Source organism: Pongo pygmaeus, chromosome 13 (genome assembly GCF_028885625.2).
Source record: "Pongo pygmaeus isolate AG05252 chromosome 13, NHGRI_mPonPyg2-v2.0_pri, whole genome shotgun sequence".
In the NCBI taxonomy this organism is placed as follows: Eukaryota; Metazoa; Chordata; class Mammalia; order Primates; family Hominidae; genus Pongo; species Pongo pygmaeus.
The window spans coordinates 78,007,698-78,034,312 of NC_072386.2; the positions used below are offsets into that span (position 1 = coordinate 78,007,698).

At 39.4% G+C, this 26,615-nt stretch overlaps 2 protein-coding genes across 3 annotated transcripts in view; one reads left to right on the forward strand and one right to left on the reverse strand.

The window, feature by feature from the left end:
• Positions 1 to 26,615, reverse strand: part of CENPP (centromere protein P) — a 286,353-nt gene that overhangs the window by 35,160 nt on the left and 224,578 nt on the right. The window lies entirely within an intron of this gene.
• ECM2 (extracellular matrix protein 2) overlaps positions 19,658 to 26,615 on the forward strand; it is a 66,252-nt gene continuing 59,294 nt past the window's right edge. Inside the window, exon 1 of one of the 2 annotated variants that reach the window (XM_054502634.2) lies at positions 19,658 to 19,801. The gene's annotated coding sequence lies outside the window, so the exon portion shown is untranslated. The remainder of the gene's footprint in view (positions 19,802 to 26,615) is intronic. The other variant, XM_063650255.1, reaches the window with a different exon arrangement.

The window sequence follows — 26,615 nt, forward strand, 5'->3', positions numbered from 1 at the left end:
TAAAGCCTGCTTGAAAAATTTGAAAGCAAAACAACTCTTATCCACTGAGGACTTTGCCTAAGTATAACTAATGGTTTTAATCTACCCTCCAAAAAAGAAGAAAAAAAAAACCCCACTTCTCTGTAATTTAAGCACATATTTAGAAAAAAATGCTAAGAATGAAATAAAGCACCCATAATCTTTGAACCTCATATTAATTTAAGAATGATACTTGTGAGATAGAGTTAAAAACTACAAGATTCCTGTAAGCATTTACAAATATGCTATAAGTGAATGAAACAGAAAATAATCAAACCAATACATACCGACAGATTAATAGGTACAAAGCTTGCACTAGGTTACACAGTAAAGCAGTCCAACAATACAAAGGATGTTCTATTCAGGAAGTAAAGATAAATGCATGTTGATTGAATAAAGTTATATTAAACACTAACTTTTCTGTTTGTTACAAAAGCTTTTTATAGGGTAGTCTACATGAATATTCTTCTGCTGAATATGTTTAACTCTATACTAGTGTATATCACCACCACCCAGCCATGCTTGTACAATTTGATCTTGATCCCACAGATAATAATTGATGAGACCAAGGATGGACACATGACCCAAGATGACCCAATCAGACTGTCTTGGAGAAACTTCACATTGAGAATCTGACCACCAGTCTGGGAAGCTGCTTAAACTGAAGACATATAGATGCATCATTTTGCCATGTGCCTGTCAAACACAGTGAAAGCTGTTCTGCAGAAGACAACACCTTTTGGGAGAGGAGAGTGAAGTAGACTTACAGAAAATGGTGGGGCTAAGAGAACACAAGACCTCAGAAAAAGAAAGCAAGATAGAGAATCTGAAGACTGGGTGGGCCTCAAGAGTATCCCCATTCCTCTTCCCAGGCCCTAGGGAGTCGCTCTACTCTTCCTGCCCTTTGAGAGCAGGATATTCTTCAGTACCCTTCCAATACATCCCCTTGCATACTAGGGCTTATTTGAAGTGTTGTTTCTATTACTTGCCACCAAAAAGAATCTTAACAATACAACAGTCCCCTTTTTCTATTCCATTACATAGTGACAATGAAGAATATGGAATGGGGATGGGTGTCTTTTTTTTTTTTTTTCCAGAAAGACTGTCTAAGACACCGTTATTGAACACAGATAATAAAAGAGAGGGCAGAGTCAGGCTCCATGTTATTTTTTCTTCACCTTTTGTCAATCTCCAGGGCCCTAAGCAATTATTTTAGTGAATTTTTCAGTTTTACACTTGTTATCTTGGGGAGAGGATCACTGACATCTTCATTCTGTTCTATCTGGAAGTACCACAATTGACTTTTTAAATTGTTTTAAAATTATTTTTTTCCTTTTTGCTTTCTTTATTAGCTTTTTAAAAATGTGTCTTTGGGCCAGGTGTGGTAGTTCATGCCTGTAATCCCAGCACTTTGGCAGGCCAAGGCAGGCAGGTCACCTGAGCTCAGGAGTTCGAGACCAGCCTGGGCAACATGGCAAAACCCCGACTTTATAAAAAAAAATACAAAAAAATTAGCCGGGCATGGTGGCATGTGCCTGTAGTCTCAGCTACTTGGGAGGCTGAGGTGGGAGGATTACTTGAGCCCAGGAGGTTGAGGCTTCAGTGAGCCAAGATCACGCCACTGCACTCCAGCCTGAGTGACAAAGGGAGATACTGTCTCAAAACAAAACAAAACAAAACAAAACAAAACACCACCAAGTGTTTTTCCCCTGTGTTAGTTGAAAAGTCACATACCTTATTTTTGTTAAGTGGTTACCTTAGACATTTTATCATCTATACTCATCAAAGTCTAAACAAATCCATGTCTCAGTCCTCCTCTTGAACACAAGAATTCAGAACATTTTAATTTCAAGCAACCTTGTATTACTGTGTATTTTTGAATTCTAGCTTAAAAAGCCTCTCATATGACATCATTATGATTATGTTATACAGTCACTGTTTGACATATTTACCATATTCTTTGCTTTTTATTCCCTCTTGCATCTCAAACCTTCCTTCTTGGATCATTTTCCTTCTACTTGAAAATGATTCTTTCATTCTAAAATGTGTGTCTATTGGCGGTAAATTCTCTCAGTTTCTGTTTAATCTAACATTCTCTTTATTTCACTTTCATTCTGAAAGAGAGTATTTGCTGGGTATAGGAAGTATGCTATTATTTTCTCTGAGAGTAATGAAGCTACCACTGCTCCTGGTTTCCACTGCTGCTGTTGAAGGATCAGAGTTTGCCAATATACCCAATCCATTCCTTTGGATGCTTCAAAGATCTTCGTTTCATCTTTGGCAACTGCAGTTCCATTAAATTATATTTAGGTGTGAGTTTCTTTATATATATATTTTTTGGATCTTATTTGGTTTCTTGACACAGATTTTTATAATGCATAAAATATAATGTATGTCTTATAGAATGCAGAAAAAAACACAAAATGTAATATGGCCTAACAGAATCTTGCCAACACCCCAGAAGTCCCCTGGTATTCCTCTTCCCCATCATTTACCTCTCATTTTCTGCTAAAGTAGTGAGTATCTTGATATTTATGTATTTATTTTTAAAAGATAGGGTCTCCCTGTGTTGCCCAGGCCAGACTTGAACTCCTGGGCTCAATCTTCCCACCTCAGCTTCCAAGTAGCTGAGACTATAGGGGCATAACACTATGCCCAGCTATCTTGATTTTTCTACAAATACCTTCCTTGCTTTTTTTTTTCCCTTAGATTTTTTTCCTTACTTAAGTATGCACCCCTAGACAAGAAAGCTTATTTTTTTGCCTGTTTCTAAACTTCATGTATATAGAATCATAAAACATATATTTTGACTTGTATTGCTCAGTATTTTGTTTGGGAGATTCATTTATGATGTTGTATGTAGCTCCATGCTGTTGTTCTTCTCAATTCTAAATGGTATTTCATAATAAGAATACATCATAGCCTCCCAAGTAGCGAGGACTACAGGTGCCTGCCACCATGCCCAGCTAATATTTTGTATTTTTAGTAGAGACAGGGTTTTGCCATGTTGGCCAGGCTGGTCTTGAACTCCTGGCCTCAAGTGATCAGGCTGCCTCAGCCTCCCAAAGTGCTGGGATTACAGCCGTGAGCCACTGCACCCAGCCCCTGTGCGTGTTTCTTGATATATATGTGCACATGTTTCTTTGGAGAGAGAGAGAGGGAGATATATATATATATGGATATATATATATATAGAGATATATATATATATGGATATATATATATATATGGATATATATATATGGATATATATATATATGGATATATATATATACCTAGGGATATATATATATATATAGGGATATATATATATATACCTAGGGATATATATATACACCTAGGGATATATATATCTATATATATATATCCATATATATATCCATATATATCTATATATATATCCATATATATATCTATATATATATATTCATATATATATCTATATATATATCCATATATATATCTATAGATATATATCCATATATATCTATATATATCCATATATATATCTATAGATATATATCCATATATATATCTATAGATATATATCCATATATATATCTATATATATCCATATATATAGATATATAATCTATATATATCTATATATATATCCACATATATATCTATATATATCCATATATATCTATATATATCCATATATATCTATATATACCCATATATATCTATATATCTATATATCCATATATATATCTATATATCTATATATCTATAGATATATAGATCTTTCTCTCTCTCTCTCTCTCTCTCTCTCTATATATATATATATATATATATATACGCCTAGGGATATGTGAATCTTCAAATTTTACAGATAATGTCAAAGTATTTTTGTCAGTTTACGGTTCCATCAGCAGTATATGAGAATATCTATTGTTCCATATCCTAATAATTGGCAGGGTTAGTCTTTTTAATATTCTTTTTAATACCCACCATTCTGGTAGGTATGCTATGGAATCTCATAATGATTTAAAATTGCTTTTCTTTTATTAATGGATTTAACACTTACATTTGTTTACTCGCCGTTTGAATTTTGTGAGTTTTTTTGGTGCGAACGGTCTGATCAAATTGCTTACCTATTTTCATACTGAGTTGTCTGTCTTTACCTGCCATACATACTACTTATTTACTGTTTCCAAGATATATTCTGGCCTGGCATGGTGGCTCATGCCTGTAATAATCCCTACACTTTGGGGAGGCTGAAACACTGCCAAAATATGATTTAAATCATATTTAAGCCATTATGTATAGACATGTAATGCATTATGATTTAAATAATAAACATTATATATAACAATTATTATTTAAATCTTAATGCATTATATGCCTATTTATTGATATGGGATATCAATAGATATACATATCCCATAATAAATATCCCACATCAACAAACAGGCACACAATGCATTATGATTTTTAAAAATTATTGTTGTAAAATACAGATAACATAAAATTTATCATCTTAACCACTTTTAAGTGGTTTAAGTTTAGTGGTATTAAATATATTCATAATGTTGTGCAACCATCACCACCGTCCATTTTCATAACTGTTTTCCTGTTGTAAAATCGAAACTTGACACCTATTAAACACTGACTCCCCATTCCTTCCTCCCTTTGCCTTTAGCAACCACCCTAAATCTCTCCTGTTTAGACTACTCTAAGTACCTCATGTAAGTGAAATCATACAGTATTTGTCTTTTTGTGACTGGCTATATCACTTAGCATAATGTCCACAAACTTCATCCATTTTGTAGCACATATCAGAATTTCCTTCCTTTTTAAGCTGAACAATATTCCATTATATGGACAGACTGCATTTGTTTATCTATTTATCCTTCGATGAACACTTGGATTGCTTCCAATGTTATAGCTACGGTGAATAATGCTGCTGTGAACATATGGGTAGAAATATCTGAAGACTCTGCTTTCAATTATTCTGGCATGTACCTCAAGTGAAATCAGTGGATCATATGGTAATTCTATTTTTAATTTTCTTAGGAACTGCTATGCTGTTTTCTATAGCAGCTGTACCATTTTATATCCCTACTATAACATTGCACAACGGTTCTAATTTTTCTACTTTCTTGCCAGTGCTTGTTATTTTCTGTTTTTTGGATAGGAGACATTCTTTTTTTTTTTTTGAAACAGAGTCTCACTCTGTCACCCAGGCTGGACAGCAGTGGCACAATCTCGGTTTACTGCAACCTCCACCTCCTAGGTTCATGCGATTCTCCTGTCTCAGCCCCACAAGTAGCTGGGATTACAGGTGCACGCCACCATGCCCAGCTAATTTTTGTACTTTCAGTAGACACGGGGTTTCACCATGTTGGCCAAGCTGGTCTTGAACTCCTGACCTCGTGATCTGCCTGCCTTGGCCTCCCAAAGTGCTGAGATTACAGGCATGAGCCACCGCGCCCAGCCTGGATAGGAGACATTCTAATGGGTGTGAGGTGGTATCTCATTGTATTTTAATTTGTAGCTCCCTAATGATTAGTGATGTTGAGCATCTTTTCAGGTACTTAATGGCCATTTGTGTATATGTTCTCGGAGAAATGTCTATTCAAGTCCTTTGCCCATTTTTGAACTGAGTTGTTTTGGTGTTGAGTTTTAGGAGTTCTCTTTATATTCTGTATTGTAATCCCTTATCAGATACATGATTTGCAAAATTTTGTCCTATTTGTGAGTTGCCTTTTCACTGTTCATAGTGTCTGTTAATACACAAAACTTTTACATTTTCACTAAGTCCAATCTGTCTCTTTTCCTTATGTTGACTATACCTTTGCTGTCATATCTAAGAAATCACTTGCCAAATCCAATGTAGTGAAGCTTTTCCTGTTTTCTAAGACTATTATACTTTTAGGTTTTACATGTAGGTCTTTGATCCATTTTGAGTTAATTTTTGTATATGGTGTTAGGTAAGGTTCCAATTTCATACTTTTGCATGTGGAAATCCAGATTTCCAGGCACCGTGTGTTAAATGAATGTTATTTCCCCATTGAACGGTCTTGGCACATTAGTCAAAATTCATTTGACTAACTATGGGAGGGTTCATTTTGGGCTCTGTATTCTATTCCATTAGCCAATGTCTGTCTTTAAATCAGTCCTACATTGTTTTGATTATTGTAGCTTTGTAGTAAGTTTTGAAATCAAGAAATGAGTCCTCCAGCTTTGTTCTTTTTGAAGATTGTTTTGGCTATTCAGGGTCCCTTGAGATTCCATGTGAATTCTAGAATGAGTATTCCTATTTCTGCGAAAAACATCACTGGGATTTTGATAGAGATTTCATTGAATCTGTAGATCGCTTTGAGTAGTACTGACATCTTAACAGAGTCTTCCAATCCATGAATCTGGGACGTGTTTCCACTGATTTATGTCTTCTTTATTTTCTTTCAGCAATGTTTTGAAGTTTTCATTGTATAAATCTTTCACCTTCTTGGTTAATTCCTAGGTATTTTATTCTTTTTTATGCTATTGTAACAAAATTGTTTTTGTAATTTCCTTTCCAGATTGTTCACTGTTAGTGTATAGAAATCCAACCCATTTTTGTTATTGTTTTTCTAACCAATTTTAGTGTGTTCACTTTGTATTCTGCTACTTTGCTGAATTTATTTGTTTTCACAGGTTTTTGGGGGTAGAATCCTTAGTTTTTTACATATAGATCACATAATCTGTAAACATAATTTAATTTGTAGACAGCCTACAGTTACATCATTAAAAAAAATACATTCTGGGGGGAGGTTCCAAGATGGCTGAACAGGAACAGCTCCAGTCTATAGCTCCCAGCATGAGCAATGCAGAGGACGGGTGATTTCTGCATTTCCAACTGAGGTACTGGGTTCATCTCACTAGGGCTTGTGGGACAGTGGGTGCAGCCCACGGAGCAGGGCAGGGCATCGCCTCACCTGGGAAGTGCAAGGGGTCGAGGAATTCCCTTTCCTAGCCAAGGGAAGCTGTGACAGACAGTACCTGGAAAATCGGGACACTCCCACCCTAATACTATGCTTTTCCAATGGTCTTAGCAAACGGCACACCAGATTACATCCTGCGCCTGGCTCAGAGGGTCCCATGCCCACGAAGCCTCGCTCACTGCTAGCATAGCAGTCTGAGATCCAACTGCAAGGTGGCCACGAGGCTGGGGGAGGGGTGTTCGCCATTGCTGAGGCTTGAGTAGGTAAACAAAGCAGCCAGGAAGCTCGAACTGGGTGGAGCTCACTGCAGCTCAAGGAGGCCTTCCTGCCTCTGTAAACTCCACCTCTTGGGGCAGGGCATAGCTGAACAAAAGGCAGCAGAAGCTTCTGCAGACTTAAACATCCCTGTCTGACAGCTTTGAAGAGAGTAGTGGTTCTCCCAGCACAGAGTTTGAGATCTGAGAACGGACAGACTGCCTCCTTAAGTGGGTCCCTGACCCCCGAGTAGTCTAACTGGGAGACACCTCCCAGTAGGGGCCGACTGACACCTCATACAGCCCAGTGCCCCTCTGAGACGAAGCTTCCAGAGGAAGGATCAGGCAGCAACATTTGCCGTTCTGCAATATTTGCTGTTCTGCAGCATCCGCTGGTGATACCCAGGCAAACAGGGTCTGGAGTGGCCCTCCAGCAAACTCCAACAGACCTGCAGCTGAGGGTCCTGACTGTTAGAAGGAAAACTAACAAACAGAAAGGACATACACACCAAAACCCCATCTGTATGTCACCATCATTAAAGACCAAAGGTGGATAAAACCACAAAGATGGGGAGAAACCAGAGCAGAAAAGCTGAAAATTCTAAAAATCAGAACGCCTCTTCTCCTCCAAAGGAATGCAGCTCCTCACCAGCAAAGGAACAAAGCTGGACAGAGAATGACTTTGACGAGTTGAGAGAAGAAGGCTTCAGACGATTGGTAATAACAAACTTCTCTGAGCTAAAGGAGGATGTTCGAACCCATCACAAAGAAGCTAAAAACCTTGAAAAAAAGATTAGACGAATGGCTAACTAGAATAAACAGCATAGAGAAGACCTTAAATGACCTGATGGAGCTGAAAACCACAGCACGAGAACTACGTGACACATGCACAAGCTTCAGTAACCGATTTGATCAACTGGAAGAAAGGGTATCAGTGATTGAAGATCAAACGAATGAAATGAAGCGAGAAGAGAAGTTTAGAGAAAAAAAGAATAAAAAGAAATGAACAAAGCCTCCAAGAAATATGGGACTATGTGAAAAGACCAAATCTACGTCTGATTGGTGTACCTGAAAGTGACGGGGAGAATGGAACCAAGTTGGAAAACACTCTGCAGGATATTATCCAGGAGAACTTCCCCAACATATCAAGGCAGGCCAACATTCAAATTCAGGAAATACAGAGAACGCCACAAAGATACTCCTCGAGAAGAGCAACTCCAAGACACATAATTGTCAGATTCACCAAAGTTGAAATGAAGGAAAAAATGTTAAGGGCAACCAGAGAGAAAGGTTGGGTTACCCACAAAGGGAAGCCCATCAGACTAACAGCGGATCTCTCGGCAGAAACTCTAGAAGCCAGAAAAGAGTGGGGGCCAATATTCAACATTCTTAAAGAAAAGAATTTTCAACCCAGAATTTCATATCCAGCCAAACTAAACTTCATAAGTGAAGGAGAAATAAAATCCTTTACAGACAAACAAATGCTGAGAGATTTTGTCACCACCAGGCCTGCCTTACAAGAGCTCCTGAAGGAAGCACTAAACGTGGAAAGGAACAACCGGTACCAGTTACTGCAAAAATGTGCCAAATTGTAAAGACCATCTAGGCTAGGAAGAAACTGCATCAACTGACCGGCAAAATAACCAGCTAACATCATGATGACAGGATCAAATTCACACATAACAGTATTAACCTTAAATGTAAATGGGCTAAATGCTCCAATTAGAAGGCACAGACTGGCAAATTGGATAAAGAGTCAAGACCCATCAGTGTGCTGTATTCAGGAGACCCATCTCGTGCAGAGACACACATAAGCTCAATATAAAGGAATGGAGAAAGATCTACCAAGCAAATGGAAAAAAAAAAAAAAAAGGAGGGATTGCAATCTTAGTTGCTGATAAAACAGACTTTAAGCCAACAAAGGTCAAAAGAGACAAAGAAGGCCATTACATAATGGTAAAGGGATCAATTCAACAAGAAGAGCTAACTATCCTAAATATATATGCACCCAATACAGGAGCACCCAGATTCATAGAGCAAGCCCTTAGAGACCTACAAAGAGACTTAGACTCCCACAGAATAATAATGGGAGACTTTAACACCCTACTGTCAACATTAGACAGATCAATGAGACAGAAAGTTAATAAGAATATCCAGCAATTGAACTCAGCTCTGCACCAAGCAGACCTAAAAGACATCTACAGAACTCTCCACTCCAAATCAACAGAATATACATTCTTCTCAGCACCACATCGCACTTATTCCAAAATTGACCACATAGTTGGAAGTAAAGCACTCCTAAGCAAATGTAAAAGAACAGAAATTATAACAAACTGTCTCTCAGACCACAGTGCAATCAAACTAGAACTCAGGATTAAGAAACTCACTCAAAACTGCTCAACTACATGAAAACTGAACAATCTGCTCCTGAATGACTAATGGGTACATAACGAAATGAAGGCAGAAATAAAGATGTTCTTTGAAACCAAGGAGAACAAAGACACAACATACCAGAATTTCTGGGACACATTTAAAGCAGTGTGTAGAGGGAAATTTATAGCACTAAATGCCCACAAGAGAAAGCAGGAAAGATCTAAAATCGACACCCTAACATCACAATTAAAAGAACTAGAGAAGCAAGAGCAAACACATTGAAAAGCTAGCAGAAGGCAAGAAATAACTAAGATCAGAGCAGAACTGAAGGAGAGAGAGACACAAAAAACCCTTCAAAAAAATCAAAGAATCCAGGAGCTGGTTTTTTGAAAAGATCAACAAAATTGATAGACTGCTAGCAAGACTAATAAAAAAGAAAAGAGAGAAAAATCAAATAGATGCAATAAAAAATGATAAAGGGGATATCACCACCAATCCCACAGAAATACAAACTACTATCAGAGAATACTATAAACACCTCTATGCAAATAAACTAGAAAATCTAGAAGTAATGGATAAATTCCTGGACACATACACCCGCCCAAGACTAAACCAGGATGAAGTTGAATCTCTTAATAGACAAATAACAGACTCTGAAATTGAGGCAATAATTAATACCCTACCAACCAAAAAAAGTCCAGGACCAGACAGATTCATAGCCGAATTCTACTAGAGGTACAAAGAGGAGCTGGTACCATTCCTTCTGAAACCATTCCAAACAACAGAAAAACAGGGAATCCTCCCTAACTCATTTTATGAGGACAGCATCATCCTGATACCAAAGCCTGGCAGAGACACCACAAAAAAAGAGCATTTTAGACCAATAACCCTGATGAATATCGATGCAAAAATCCTCAAAAAAATACTGGCAAACCGTATCCAGCAGCACATCAAAAAGCTTATCCACCATGATCAAGTGGGCTTCATCCCTGGGATGCAAGGCTGGTTCAACACATGCAAATCCATAAATGTAATTCAGCATATAAACAGAACCAAAGACAAAAACCACATGATTATCTCAATAGATGCAGAAAAGGCCTTCAACAAAATTCAACAGCCCTTCATGCTAAAAACTCTCAATAAACTAGGTATTGATGGGATGTATCTCAAAATAATAAGAGCTATTTATGACAAACCCACAGCCAATATCATACTGAATGGGCAAAGACTGGAAGCATTCCCTTTGAAAACTGGCACAAGACAGGGATGCCCTCTCTCACCACTCCTATTCAACATAGTGTTGGAAGCTCTGGCCAGGGCAATCAGGCAGGAGAAAGAAATAAAGGGTATTCAATTAGGAAAAAAGGAAATCAAATTGTCCTGTTTGCAGATGACATGATTGTATATTTAGAAAACCCCATCGTCTCAGCCCAAAATCTCCTTAAGCTGACAAGCAACTTCAGCAAAGTCTCAGGATACAAAATCAATGTGCAAAAATCACAGGCCTTCCTATACACCAATAACAGACAAACAGAGAGCCAAATCATGAGTAAACTCCCATTCACAATTGCTTCAAAGAGAATAAAATACCTAGGAATCCAACTTACAAGGGATGTGAAGGACCTCTTCAAGGAGAACTACAAACCACTGCTCAACGAAATAAAAGAGGACACAAACAAATGGAAGAACATTCCATGCTCATGGATGGGAAGAATCAATATCGTGAAGATGGCCATACTGCCCAAGGTAATTTATAGATTCAATGCCATCCCCATCAAGTTACCAATGACTTTCTTCACAGAATTGGAAAAAACTATTTTAAAGTTCATATGGAACCAAAATGAGCCCGCATTGCCAAGTCAATCCTAAGCCAAAAGAACAAAGCTGGAGGCATCATGCTACCTGACTTCAAACTATACTACTAGGCTACAGTAACCAAAACAGCATGGTACTGGTACTAAAACAAAGATATAGACCAATGGAACAGAAGAGAGCCCTCAGAAATAATACCACACATCCACAACCATCTGATCTTTGACAAACGTGACAAAAACAAGAAATGGGGAAAGGATTCCCTATTTAATAAATGATGCTGGGAAAACTGGCTAGCTATATGTAGAAAGCTGAAACTGGATCCCTTCCTTACACCTTATACAAAAATTAATTCAAGACGAATTAGAGATTTAAATGTTAGACCTAAAACCATAATAACCCTAGAAGAAAACCTAGGTAATACTGTTCAGGACACAGGCATGGGCAAGGACTTCATGACTAAAACACCAAAAGCAATGGCAACAAAAACCAAAATTGACAAATGGGATCTATAAAACTAAAGACCTTCTGCACAGCAAAAGAAACTACCATCAGAGTGAACAGGCAACCTACAGAATGGGAGAAAATTTTTACAATCTACTCATCTGACAAAGGGCTAATATCCAGAATCTACAAAGTACTTAAACAAATTTACAAGAAAAAAACAAACAACCCCATAAAAATTGGGCAAAGGATATGAACAGACACTTCTCAAAAGAAGCCATTTATGCAGCCAACAGACACATGAAAAAATGCTCATCATCACTGGCCATCAGAGAAATGCAAATCAAAACCACAGTGAGATACCATCTCACACCAGTTAGAATGGCGATCATTAAAAACTGAGGAAAAAACAGGTGCTGGAGAGGATGTGGAGAAATAGGAACACTTTTACACTGTTGGTGGGACTGTAAACTAGTTCAACCATTGTGGAAGACAGTGTGGCAATTCCTCAGGGATCTAGAACTAGAAATACCATTTGACCCAGCCATCCCATTACTGTGTATATACCCAAAGGATTATAAATCATGCTGCTATAAAGACACATGCACACCTATGTTTATTGCGGCACTATTCACAATAGCAAAGACTTGGAACCAACCCAAATGTCCATCAATGATAGACTGGATTAAGAAAATGTGGCACATATACACCACGGAATACTATGCAGCCATAAAAAAGGATGAGTTAATGTCCTTTGTAGGGACATGGATGAAGCTGGAAACCATCATTCTCAGCAAACTATCGCAAGGACAGAAAACCAAACACCGCATGTTCTCACTCATAGGTGGGAATTGAACAATGAGAATACTTGGACACAGGGTGGGGAACATCACACACCGGGGCCTGTCGTGGGGTGGGGGAAGGGATAGCATTAGGAGATATACCTAATGTAAATGATGAGTTAACGAGTACAGCACACCAACATGGCACATGTATACATATGTAACAAACCTGCATGTTGTGCACATGTACCCTAGTGCACATGTACCCTAGAACTTAAAGTATAATAAAAAAAGAAAACAAATACATTCTGCTAATCTTGTCTTTTAATTGGAGGGCTTAATCTAGTTACATTTAAAGTAATTACTGATAAGGGAAGGATTTACTTTTGTCATTTTGCAATTTATTTTATATATTCCTTATATCTATTTTGTCCATTTCCTGTATTACCTTTTCCTTTGTGTTTTTTTGGCTTTTTGTAGTGAGGTATTTAAGCTCCTTTCTTGTTTCCTTTTGTACATGTTCTGTAGCTATTTGCTTTGTGGTTACCTTGGAAATTACATTTAAGATCCCAAAGTTATAACAGTCTAAATGGAATTTATACCACTTTAACTTCAATAACACACCTAATCTCTGTTACTTTAACAGCTCTGTCACAAAATTACATCTGTATACATAGTGAATCCCAAAACACAAGCTACAAATTCTTTGAAATACATTAGTTTCTTAAATTATGTAGAAAGCAGTGTTTGAAGTTAGAAACCAAAATTATAATATTAGCTTTTAGACTAATAATATTTTTAAAGTGTAATAAGTTCTAGTGTTCTATACTACTGTAGGATGATTATAGTTAATATATTTAGTTTCGAATAGCTAGAAGGATATTGAATGTTGCTAACACAAAGAAACGATAAATGTTTGAGATGATGCATATGCTAATTAATCACTAACCACTTTATATATATATATATCTTACATAACTATATACCCCATAAATGTATAATTGTCAATTTAAAAAATACAAAAGTATTAGTCTCTTATAATCATGTTGAAAACGAAAAGTGAAATCACAAACAGTTGTTACAATACAAGCGTTTATAATTGCTCATATATTTGCCTTATTGAGATCTTTATTTCTTCACGTTGTTTTGAGTTGCTGTCTATGGTCCTTTCATTTCACCCTGCAGGACCCCCTTAAATATTTCTTGCAGGACAAGTGGTAACATACTCCCTCAGCTTTTGTTCATCTGAGAATGTCTTAATTTCTCCCTCACTTTTGAAAGAGTTTTTTGCTGGATACTGTATTCTTTTGTTTTCTTTTAGCACTTTGAAAATGTCAGCCCAGTGCCTTCTGCCTTCCAAAGTTTCTGAGAAATCTATGTATGCTGCTTTCTCTCTTGCTGCTTTCAAGTTTCTCTGTTCTGCACGGGTGTATCTTTGAATTCTTCTTACTTGGAGTTTGTTGAACTCGGATGTTTATATTCATGTTGTTCAACAAATTTGGGAAGTTTTCAGCCATTAATTCTTCAGATATTCTTTGTGTTCCTTTTTCTTTCTCGTCTTCTTCTGAGACTCCCACAGTGCATAAGTTGATCCTCTTCATGGTGTCCCACAAGTCTCTTATGCTCTGTTCATTCTTCTGCAGTCTTTCTTCTTTCTGCTCCTAAGAATTGATCATTTCCATTGCCCTGTCTCCAAATTTGCTGATTATTTCTTCTATCTGCTCAAATCTGCCTTCGAATCCCTTTAGTGAATTTTTCATTTCAGTTATTGTAGTTCTCAGCTCCAAAATTTCTTTTTGGTTTTAGATTTAATATCTCTTTGTTGCTATTTCCATTTTGTTCATACATCATTTTCTTGACTTTCTCCAGATCTTTCTTTAGTTCCTTGAGCATCTTTTGACAGTTTTTAAAACTCTTTAACTAGTAGATCTGCCATTAGGTCTTCTTCATGGACAGTTTCTGTTTATTTATTTTTTTCCTTTGAAGGGCTATACTTTTATGTTACTTTGTATGTCTTTTTGTGTTTTTTTGTTTTTTTTTGAGACGGAGACTCACTCTGTCGCCCACTGGAGTGCAGTGGCGCAATCTTGGCTCACTGCAAACTCTGACTCCTGGGTTCAAGCAATTCCCTGCCTCAGCCTCCCGAGTAGCTGGGATTACAGGCGCCCACCATCACGCCCGGCTAATTTTTGTATTTTTAGTAGAGACGGGGTTTCACCATGATGACCAGGCTGGTCTCAAACTCCTGACCTCGTGATCCACCTGCCTCATCCTCCCAAAGTGCTGGGATTACAGGCATGAGCCACCACGCTTGGCTGTTTCTTTGTATGTCTTACAATTTTATTGTTGAAAACTGGACATTTGAATCTAATAATATGGTAACGCTAAGAATCAGACTCTTCTCCTTCCCTACGGTTTGCTGTTTTTATTTTTATTATTCTTATTTTACTGATTGTTGAAGGTTGTCTCTGTGCCAAGTGTCAGCCGGAGGTATAAACTTAAGGTTTTCTCAGGTGTATTCTGACCAATACCTTTCCCTGAGCATGTGTGGTCACTTTTAATTGTCCCTGTATATGCAGTTACTTTTGAATCCTCCTAGTCTTTAATGTGTGGCTCCCAAAAGGGGAAAGATAAAAAAATGAAAATGGAGACAGGGTGCTAGCCGTTTACATCCTCTGGAAGTTGCAACAGTAGTCACGTACCTCTTTGTCTGTATCTCTGTGATCAGAAACAGTAATCAGAGCACAAATCTCTATTTGGAGGATAGTGCTGGCCCCCAAAAATTGTCTGCAGGTTACTCCAGGAACCGGTGCACAGCTGCCTGCCCTGGGGCTGGGTAGCTACTACTTTGCTAAGAGCTGAAATGGACCAGAATTAACCACAATTTACTGACCTAGTCTTCCTGTAGAACTAACCCATGGCCTGTGGGCTGCATGCAGCCCAGGATGACTTTGGATGAGGCCCAACACAAAATTCGTAAACGTTCTTAAAACATTATCAGATTTTTTTTTTTTTTTTTAGCTCATCAGCTATCATAGTGTTAGTGTATTTTATGTGTGGCCAAAGACAGTTCTTCTTCCAATGTGACTCAGGGAAGCCAAAACACTGGACACCCCTACTGTAGAAGTTGCAAGACTTGAATAGACTCCAGAGTTCCAAAATAGTTACATCAGATGGATTCTGCCAATGCAATTGTTGTTGAGGTAGGGAGATAGATTCCTGGTGCTGCCTACTCTGCCATCTCCCCAGAATCCTCTAATATATTGTGATTTAACCAATCTTCTATTGATAATCATTTGGATTATTTGTAATTTTTTTTTACTATTTTATACACTACAAATGAATACTCATGTAAGAGATTTTTGTACATTTCTACAAACATTTTTGTAGGGCAGATTCCTAGAAGTAGAATGGCTTAACATTTAGTAAAGGCTGATAAAATGACCTACATAAAGAGTCTATCAATTCACAGTTCTATCAACAATGTGTGAAAGTGCTTATTTTGGAGAGTTTTAAAATTCTCTTATTTTAGTTCCTGTAATTTCTGTAAACCTTGCCAGATGGCCTGGTTATATATCATGGTCTATGATCTCATTCAGTTTTGTGGCTTCAGCACCATTCACACATACTGAGGGATCTTATATCTCTAGCTCAGGTTTCTCTTTTGATCCACAGAATGGATTATATTATCTTTCCCCATAAACCTGTGTTTACCTCAGGAAATAGCTATCCTACCATGCATTTGCTCATGCCAAAAACCTGGGCTTCATATATTTGATTACTCTTCCTTCCTTTTCCCTACATCCAACTAAATCTTAAGTCCTGTTGATTTTACCTCCTAATGATATCTTGAATTCCCCCTACCTTGGTAAGGAAATATCTTTCTATTAGATTACTACAGTAACCTTTATTTATTTTATTTTATTTTTTCGAGATAGAGTCTTGTTCTGTTGCCCAGGCTAGAGTGCAGTGGTGTGATCTCGGCTCACTGCAGCCTCTGCCTCCCAGGCTCAAGTGATTCTTGTGCCTCAGCCTCCCGAGCAGCTGGGATTACAGGTGTGCGCCATCACACCTGGCTAAATTTTTGTAGTTTTTAGTAGAGACGGGGTATCTCCATGTTGGACAGGCTGGTCTTGAACTCCTGGCTTCAACTTATCTGCCCGCCTCGGCCTCCCAAAGTGGTTGGATTACAGGAGTTAGCCACTGTGCCCAGGCAAATGCAGTAACCTTTAAATGGTGCCCTCTAGACTTGATCCTTACATTCACTTCATACACCACATTACAATCAGTGATTTTTCCAAAATGCAGACCTGTTGCTATGTAACTGGCTAAGTAAATATATACACAAATAAATAATTCCCCCCTCACCATGCAGACCTGGTTATGTTCCTCCCCTGTAGCCTTTGGGTCCCAAACCTTCACTGTCATTTCCAAAGCCTGTTGTGATCTGGCCACTTCTTTCCTGCACTCAACCCTCCAGCCTCACAATCATGTTCACACCACCCCACTTTGTGAGGAGGAGGAGGAGGAGGCAGAGGAAGAGGGGTAGGGAGGGGGGAGGAAGAGGGGGAGGGAAGATGAGGAACCAGCCAAAGAGATTAAGAAGGGAGACACAAGAGAGAGGGAGTTTCTCTCACTCTCACCAATTCTTTTGGTAAAAAACAAAATAATTGAGTGTTTGAAGAAAGATCATCTGTGTTAAATGCTGCTAAACCATTTGCTAATTCTTTAAAATCTCTAGATGTGTACTCTCCTACAGATTTCCAAAATAACTTCACATTTCTGCAATCACAGAAATGATCACACTGTTGTACACAGAGACAGTAATTTGATCCCTTCGTATAGACTATTGACTCTAATAGACTGTAAGAGCTATGCTTTATTATTACACTCAAGATGCACTCAATAAAAATGATACACTGATACACAAATGTGTAAGTCCTCAAAGAATTTATGTACTGTTTGGAGAAAACAGATGGTAACTGCCATTCATAACGTAAAGCAGAGAGAAATGAGTCCTGGTGTAGCAGGGTAAGTGGGGTGCTATGGGAGCACTGTGAAGCTGGAGAATGCTTCTTGGAAGGCATGATATTTAGTCAGAGATTGAGGAAAAGAGCAGGCTACCAAAAAGTGAAGGCTTGAGGCTTTAAAAGAATAATCCCTGTACACATAAAAGAAAAGTCAGTCATTTCCACAACACAATTCTTATAAAAATGCCATGAATCTTTGGGTACAGTTTGAAAGCCCCATTCACATATCTGTCAGAATTAAAACTAAAATTCTCTTTAAAAATAAAAATAGCACAATAAAAACAGCTAATATTAATTTTTCATCCCCCTGGACACTGAAAGATTCTAATGGAAATGAAAATGATGATATCATCTTCCAGTAATGGGGAAAAAATGAGGCTGTGGACAAACACTATGTTTTGATTTATTAAACCTCAAGTGAACTTCTCTTTATCCCCCCCATAAGTGATGGGTTACATCAGTTGCCAAAGTCGTCTTTTTCATTAAATACTTTTGTAAATATTGTGGTCACTCTGGTTTACAGCCATCTCCTTCAGACAGTATATCAGTAGAAAAGAATCCCCATTCCCAGCAAATGGTAAAACTACCATACGTGTAATTTTCTCACAAACCTCATGCTAAGTGTGGGTTTCAGGGTTTGCAGAAGGAAAATTGTAGAGAAAAGAACAGTTCTGGAGGCTGTGGCTGTGGCTGCCTGCTTCCCAAACCCAGAACACCACACCCTACAATATGAAAGAGAAACAACCTATGAAATCTCTAATGGTCTCACTTTAAAGATAAGAAAACTGGGGCAGGGCACGGTGGCTCATACCTGTAATCCCAGCACTTTGGGAGGCCGAGGCAGATGGATCACCTGAGGTCAGGAGTTCAAGACCAGCCTGGCCAATATGGTGAAACCCCGTCTCTACTAAAAATACAAAAAATTAGCTGGACGTGGTGGTGGGCACCTATAACCTCAGCTACTCAGGAGGCTAAGGCAGGAGAATTGCTTGAACCTGGGAGGTGGAGGTTGCAGTGAGCCAAGATCACGCCATTGCACTCCAGCCTAGAAAACAAGAGCAAAACTCCATGTCAAAGAAAAAAAATAAAAATAAATAAAAATAAAACTGAGTTCCAGAAGGGAAATGTGACTTATGCAATCCTCACTGTGAGGCAAGTGGCCTAGCTGAGATTTGAACTCCTGTTCTCACTCCTTCACGGTGATCTGTTACCAAATTCAGGCATTCAAGCCATCTAGTTTTTGTCTTAAAGGCTTCTGAATACATGTCTTTCAGTGTCTGTTGTGGAGGAATGAAGTGCTAACCAGTGACTTTTCAGTTAGCCTGAAAAGTTATTTAGCTTCTGTGACACTTCAGTTTTCCTCCTCTGTAAACTGGAGGATAATAGCACACATCATTGGGTTGAAGAATTTCTTGAGATTACACGTGTACAGTGCCTAGCAAAGAACCAGGCATCTGGCAGCCAGTAGGTGTTCATTCATGCTGGCTTCTTTGTTTCTCTCCCATCTGGCTCTCCCTATCATCTGTCAGGTATACCGTATGCAAGAACAGGTAAGAATTTGATTCTGCCAATAAGCATACCAAAAATGTCTACTCTTAGGTTACTTTGAAACTACAAAACTACTCCAATGCTGAATAACATAAATAATATAAGCTTTGAATGTACACCCTTATGGTAAAAAATGACTCAACGTAGTTTTTATGAAGACAAATTAAACTGTAAATGCCAAATGTGGTTTTCTTTGTACAAAGTTTCTCCTGTAATTTAAACTCTTCCTGAACTCTTGCCAGATTATTACAAGTGTTAAAATAGGTTGGTTTAGACATGCAAAAACAATTTCCTGCTGTAGGGACATAATATAAACTCACTATATCCATCCAAGCCCAAACTTATAAAAAGCTAAATGTTAAAACCGAGACCTAAAACCAATTGTTAGGTAAATCTTGCATTTCTGCAGTTCCATGAATTATCTACAATAAGGGATATTAAAGGAATAACAAGTTTGGGGGATTGCGAGAGGAACAGGGATGGTAGTATGTCTTGTTCTTATAGATGTGCTGAGGCAGTGCTTGCGAGAAATCAAAGCCAAGGTGACCAAATGGAAGCTGGCAATTTAAGCTGTGTATGAAGCTCAGGAAAGAGCTCAGAACTTAAAACAGGTATGTAACTCATTAGCATATATGAAAGCAATGTGATTAATGGAGGTGCTCATTTATGCTTGTTTAATGAATGAAGCAGATCATGAGGGAGAGCAAGAATGGTAAGAGAAGAGAGCCAGGAGGAAACCAGGGGAGTATCAACATTTAAGACATGGACAAAGGTCGTGGTGGAGAGGAACCAGTAAGAGGTACTGAGAAAAAAAGTCAGAAAAGTAGAAGAGCAGATTGATTTCCAAGAATTGGGTAACCAATTTAAAAAAAAAAAGACAAGAAAAAGGAAGGCTGCATAGATAGGTTTGGAGCCACTGCGACCTTTGAGACTGCAGTTTTCTGAGAGCCATAAATGCGGAAGCAGAACTGTGGTAGAATAAGAATAAGGAATAAATGGAAGGTGAATACATGGAGGCATGTCCTGTAGATTACTTTTTAAAGAAATGGAGTAGAGAATGGGATGAAGGAATAAAAGCAGTTTGAGGACAGCCAAACAAGATGTAGGAAGATTATTTTTGGGTGATGGATGCTTAAGTAGGCTAAGAACAGATTAAGATTATATAAACTGCCATGTTCCTGATTCAAGGGTGCTGTCAGACAGGCTCCGCTGTGACCCAACCTGGACATAGTTGCTGTCCACCACTGAACACTTGGGCTCTAATGTAATGCTAGATAGTTTAGTCTAATTAAGACTTTGCAATCAGCTTTGGGTCATGTCCAAAAGCATGGAAACTGGGGAGGTACGGCTTCATACCCAAGACTAGATGGCAAACTTCATGATGCAACACCAAGGGATTCGTGACTAAGTTTCTCATCCTTTAATGTTGATATATGATCTTTTGCTGTAATGGACAATTTCATGATGATGCTTTCTTCAGTCATGATATGAGAACCTACTAGCCACTCACATGTTTATCTAGTTTGCTTTTTGTTTCTTCCAAACTAGACTATGATGGATTATGTTTTTCTATTTTCTTGCATTTTGTTTCATTTCTTTTAGAGACAGAGTCTGGCTGTGTCACCCAGACTGGAGTGCAATGGTACAATCACAGCTCACTGCAGCCTTGAACTCCTGGGCTCAAGTGATCGATCCTCCCACCTCAGCCTCCCAAGTAGCAGGGACTATAGATATGTGCCACCTTGCCCAGCTAATTTCTAAATGTTTTGCAGAGATGGGGTCTTGCTTTGTTGCTCAAGCGATCCTTGTGCTTTGGCCTTCCAAAGCACTGGGATTACAGGCATAAGCCATTGCACCAGGCCCAGACTGGTTTCCTTGATTTGTGTTACATCTGAGGTAGAGCTTCCCTTATTTCATCAGCAAAATACATTTAAAAACACAAGACAGCAGGCACGGTGGCTCATGCCTGTAATCCCAAAACTTTGGGAGGCTAAGGCAGGAGGATCACTTGAGCCCAGGAGCTCAAGACCAGCCCTGGCAACATAGTGAGACCCCATCTCTATGAAAAAAAATTAAAAAAAAAAATTTAAGAGATGGAGGGGATCATGGCGGACAGAAGGCAGGACTAGACTATAGCTCCAGAGAGACCAACATCTGGAGGCCTGCATTGTGAATTCTAGCTCCAGATCGACTGCAAGAATAAATTAGCAATCCCAAGAGGACCCACAGACCCTCTGGGGGAAATGGACTGCTCCTGCAGGACCTGGGAGGCACCCCAACTACTGTGAGTGCCCCAACTGCGGAAGTGGGAAAGGGAGACCCTCCTCTCCTAAACACACACCCCCACTGGAGAAGCTGAAGGTCTGTTTGTGGGAGAAGTTTCCGACTTTACCTGGAGCTGAGTCAAGTTAGAGAGCCCAGTGAAATACAGGGATAGACGAAGCAGCAGAAAAGCCCTGGGAGCGCATTGGGTCCCCAAGCAGCCCATTCCTGCCTGACACCACAGGGATCCATTGGGAGGGTGGCCAGAGGAGCAGGGGTAAAACTCCACAGGGAGAAGGAACTCTCTAGCCGAACTTTGTAACAATTTGAACGGGACAAGAAGCCTCCTGGCCAGAACTGGGGGAGGGTGCGAATCTGGTGTGCAGACTTCAGAGGCGGGGGAAGAGCCCTTTTCTTTGGCAGCTGGGAGGTGGACAGCCTCGGGTAAGTTTTCAAGCCCCTCTTGCCCTCTGCTTGGAAACAGACTTGGGGCTGTTGGGCGGCGGGGGAACTGCCCTTCAGTTTGCGTGGGAACTGGGTGAGGCCTGTGACTTCCGGCTTTCCCCCACTTCCCTGACAACCTGCATGACTCAGCAGAGGCAGCCATAATCCTTCTAGGTATACAACTCCAGTGACCTGGGAATCTCACCCCATCCCCCACAGCAGCCGCAGCAAGACCCACCCAAGGAGAGCTCAAACACACCTAGCCCTGTCCCCACCTGATGGTCCTTTCCTATCCACCCTGGTAGCTGAAGACAAAGGGCCTATAATCTTGGGAATTCTAGGACCCCGCCTACCGCTGGTCCCTTTCCACACTACTACAGCTGATGCCTTCCAGGAAGCACCACCTCTTGACAGGAGGCCAACCAGCACAAAAATAGATAATTAAATCACCAAAGCTAAGGACCCTCATGGAGTCCATTGCACCCTCCGCCACCTCCACCAGAACAGGCACTGATATCCATGGCTGAGAGACCCATAGACGGTTCACATCACAAGACTCTGTACAGACAACCCCAGTACCAGCCCAGAGCCGGGTAGATTCACTGGGTGGCTAGGCCCAGAAGAAAGACAATAATCACTGTAGTTTGGCTCACAGGAAGCCACATCCATAGGAAAAGGAGGAGAGTACTACATCAAGGGAACACCCCATGGGACAAAAGAATCTGAATAATAGCCTTCAGCCCTAGACCTTCCCTCTGATAGAACCTACCTAAATGAGAAGGAACCAGAAAACCAACCCTGGTAATATGACAAAACAAGGCTCTTCAACACCCCCCAAAAATCACATTAGTTCACCAGCAATGGATCCAAACTAAGAAGAAATCTGTGATTTATCTGAAAAAGAATTCAGGAGGTTAGTTATTAAGCTAATCAGGGAGGGACCAGAGAAAGGCGAAGCCCAAAGCAACGAAATCCAAAACAATGATACAAGTGAAGGGAGAAATATTCAATGAAATAGATAGCTTAAAGAAAAAACAATAAAAAACTCAGGAAACTTTGGACACACTTTTAGAAATGTGAAATGCAGGCCAGGCGCGGTGGCTCACGCCTGTAATCCCAGCACTTTGGGAGGCCTAGGTGGATGGATCACAAGGTCAGGAGATGGAGACCATCCTGGCCAACATGTTGAAACCCCGTCTCTACTAAAAAAATACAAAAATTGGTCGGGCGTGGTGGTGCGTGCTTGTAGTCCCAGCTACTCGGGAGGCTGAGGCAGGAGAATCACTTGAATCCGGGAGGCAGAGGTTGCAGTGAGACGAGATCGTGCCACTGCACTCCAGACTGGCGACAGAACGAGACTCTGTCTCAAAACACAAACAAACAAACAAAAAAGAAATGTGAAATGCTCTGGAAAGTCTCAGCAATAGAACTGAACAAGTATAAGAAAGAAATTCAGAGCTCAAAGACAAGGTCTTTGAATTAACCCAGTCCAACAAAGACAAAGAAAAAAGAATAAGAAAATAAGAACAAAGCCTCCAAGAAGTCTGGGATTATGTTAAACGACCAAACCTAAGAGTAATTGGTGTTCCTGAGGAAGAAGAGAATTCTAAAAGCTTGAAAAACATATTTGGGGAAATAATCGAGGAAAACTTCCCCAGCCTAGCTAGAGAGCCAGACATCCAAATACAAGAAGCACAAAGAACACCTGGGAAATTCATTGCAAAATGATCTTTGCCTAGGCACACTGTCATCAGGTTATCCAAAGTTAAGATGAAAGAATCCTAAGAGCTGTGAGACAGAAGCACCAGGTAACCTATAAAGGAAAACCTATCAGATTAACAGCAGATTTCTCAGCAGAAACCCTACAAGCTAGAAGGGATTGGGACCCTACTCCTCAAACAAAACAATTATCAGCCAATAATTTTGTATTCAGCGAAACTCAGCATCATATGTGAAGGAAAGATACAGTCGTTTTCAGACAAACAAATGCTGAGAGAATTCGCCACTACTAAGCCACCACTACAAGAACTGCTAAAAGGAACTCTAAATCTTGAAACAAATCCTGGAAATACATGACAATAGAACCTCTTTAAAGCATAAATCACACAGGACCTATAAAACAAAAATACAAGCTAAAAAGCAAAAGCAAAAAACAAAAAAACCCACAAAGTACACAGGCAACAAAGAGCAGGATGGATGCAACTGTAAATGGCCTAAGTGCTCCACTTAAAAGATACACAACAGCAGAGTAGATAAGGACTCACTAACCAACTATCTGCTGCCTTCAGGAGACTCACTTAACACATAAGGACTCACATACACTTAAAGTAAAGGGGTAGAAAAAGGCATTTCATGCAAATAGACACCAAAAGTGAGCAGGGGTAGCTATTCTTATATCAGACAAAACAAACTTTAAAGCAACAGCAGTTAAAAGAGACAAGGAGGGACATTATATAATGGTAAAAGGCCTTGTCCAACAGGAAAATATCACAATTATAAATATATATGCACCTAATACTGGTGCTCCCAAATTTATAAAACAATTATTAATAGACCTAAGAAATGAGATAGACAGCAACACAATAATAGTGGGGAATTCCAATACTTGTTCCAATACCTTGGAACAAATGGATTAACAGATACATATACAGAACATTTCATCCAACAACTGCAGAATACACATTCTATTCAAGAGCACATGGAACTTTCTCCAAGATAGACCATATGATAGGCCATAAAATGAGTCTCAATAAATTTAAAAAAATTGAAATTATATCCAGCACTCTCTCAGACCCCAGTGGAATAAAACTGGAAATCAATTCCAAAAGGAAACTTCAAAACCATGTAAATACATGGAAATTAAATAACCTGCTCCTGAATGAGCATTAGGTCAAAAATGAAATCAAGATGGAAATTAAAAAATTCTTTGAACCGAATGACAATAATGACACAACCTATCAAACCTCTGGGATATAGCAAAGTGGTGCTAAGAGGAAAGTTCATAGCCCTAAACGCCCACATCAAAAAGTCTGAAAGAGCACAGACAATCTAAGGTCACACCTCAAGGAACTAGAGAAACAAGAACAAACGAAACACAAACCCAGCAGAAGAAAGGAGATAACCAAGATCAGAGCAGAATTAAATGAAATTGAAACAATAACAAAAATACAAATGATAAATGAAATAAAAAGCTGCTTCTTTGAAAAGATAAATAAAATTGATAGACCATTAGCAAGATTAACGACGAAAAGAAGAGAGAAAATCCAAATAACTTCACTAAGAAACAACACAGGAGATATTACAACTGACACCACTGAAATACAAAAGATCATTCAAAGCTACTATGAACACCTATACACACATACAATAGAAAACCTAGAAGAGATGAATAAGTTCCTGGAAAAATATAATCTTCCTAGCTAAAATCAGGAAGAATTAGATAACCTGAACAGACCAATAACAAACAGCAAGACTGAAATAGTAATTAAAAAATTACTGGCCGGGTGCAGTGGTTCATACCTGTAATCCCAGCACTTTGGGAGGCTGAGACGGGTGGATCACCTGAGGTCAGGAGTTTGAGACCAGCCTGGCTAACATGGTGAAATCCCATTTCTACTAAAAATACAAAAAATCAGCCAGACATGGTGGTACGCATCTGTAATCCCAGCTACTCGGGAGATTGAGGCAGGAGAATCGCTTGAACCTGGGAGGCAGAGGTGCGGTGAGCTGAGATTGCGCCATTGTACTCCAGCTTGGGCAACAAGAGCGAAACTCCATCTCAAAAAAAAAAAATTACCAAAAAAAAGTCCAAGACCAGACGGATTCACAGCAGAATTCTACCAGACATTCAAAGAAGAATTGGTACCAATCCTTTTGACACTATTCTGTAAGACAGAGAAAGAAGGAACCCTCCCTAACTCATTCTATGAAGCCAGCATCACCTTAATACCAAAACCAGGAAAGGACACAACAACAACAAACAATATAGACCGATATCCTTGATGGACATAGATACTAAAATCCATAACAAAATACTAGCTAACTGAAGGCCGGGCGCAGTGGCTCATGCCTGTTATCTCAGCACTTTGGGAGGCCGAGGCGGGTGGATCATGAGGTCAGGAGTTCGAGACCAGCCTGGCCAACATGGTGAAACCCCATTTCTATTAAAAAAACAAAAATAAGCCGGGCACAGTGGCGGGCGCCTGTAATCTCAGCTATTTGGGAGGCTGATGCAGGAGAATTGCTTGAAGCCGGGAGGCGGAGGTTGCAGTAAGCCGAGGTTGTGCCACTGCACTCCAGTCTGGGTGACAGATCAAGACTCCATCTCGGAAAAAACAAAACAAAAAAGCATGAAGTACTAGCTAATAGAATCCAACAACATATCAAAAAGATAATCCACCATGATCAAGTGGGTTTCATAACAGGGATGCAGGGATGGTTTATCATATGCAAGTCAATAAACGTGATACACCACATAAGCAGAATTAAAGGCAAAAGCAGGGCGCAGTGGCTCACGCCTGTAATCCCAGCACTTTGGGAGGGTGATGCAGGTGGATCACCTGAGGTCAGGAGTTCAAGATCAGCCTGACCAAAATGGTGAAACCCCATCTCTACTAAATACAAAAAATTAGCTGGGAGTGGTGGCACGTGCCTGTAACCCCAGCTACTTGGGAAGCTGAGGCAGGAGAATCACTTGAACCTGGGAGGCAGAGGTTGCAG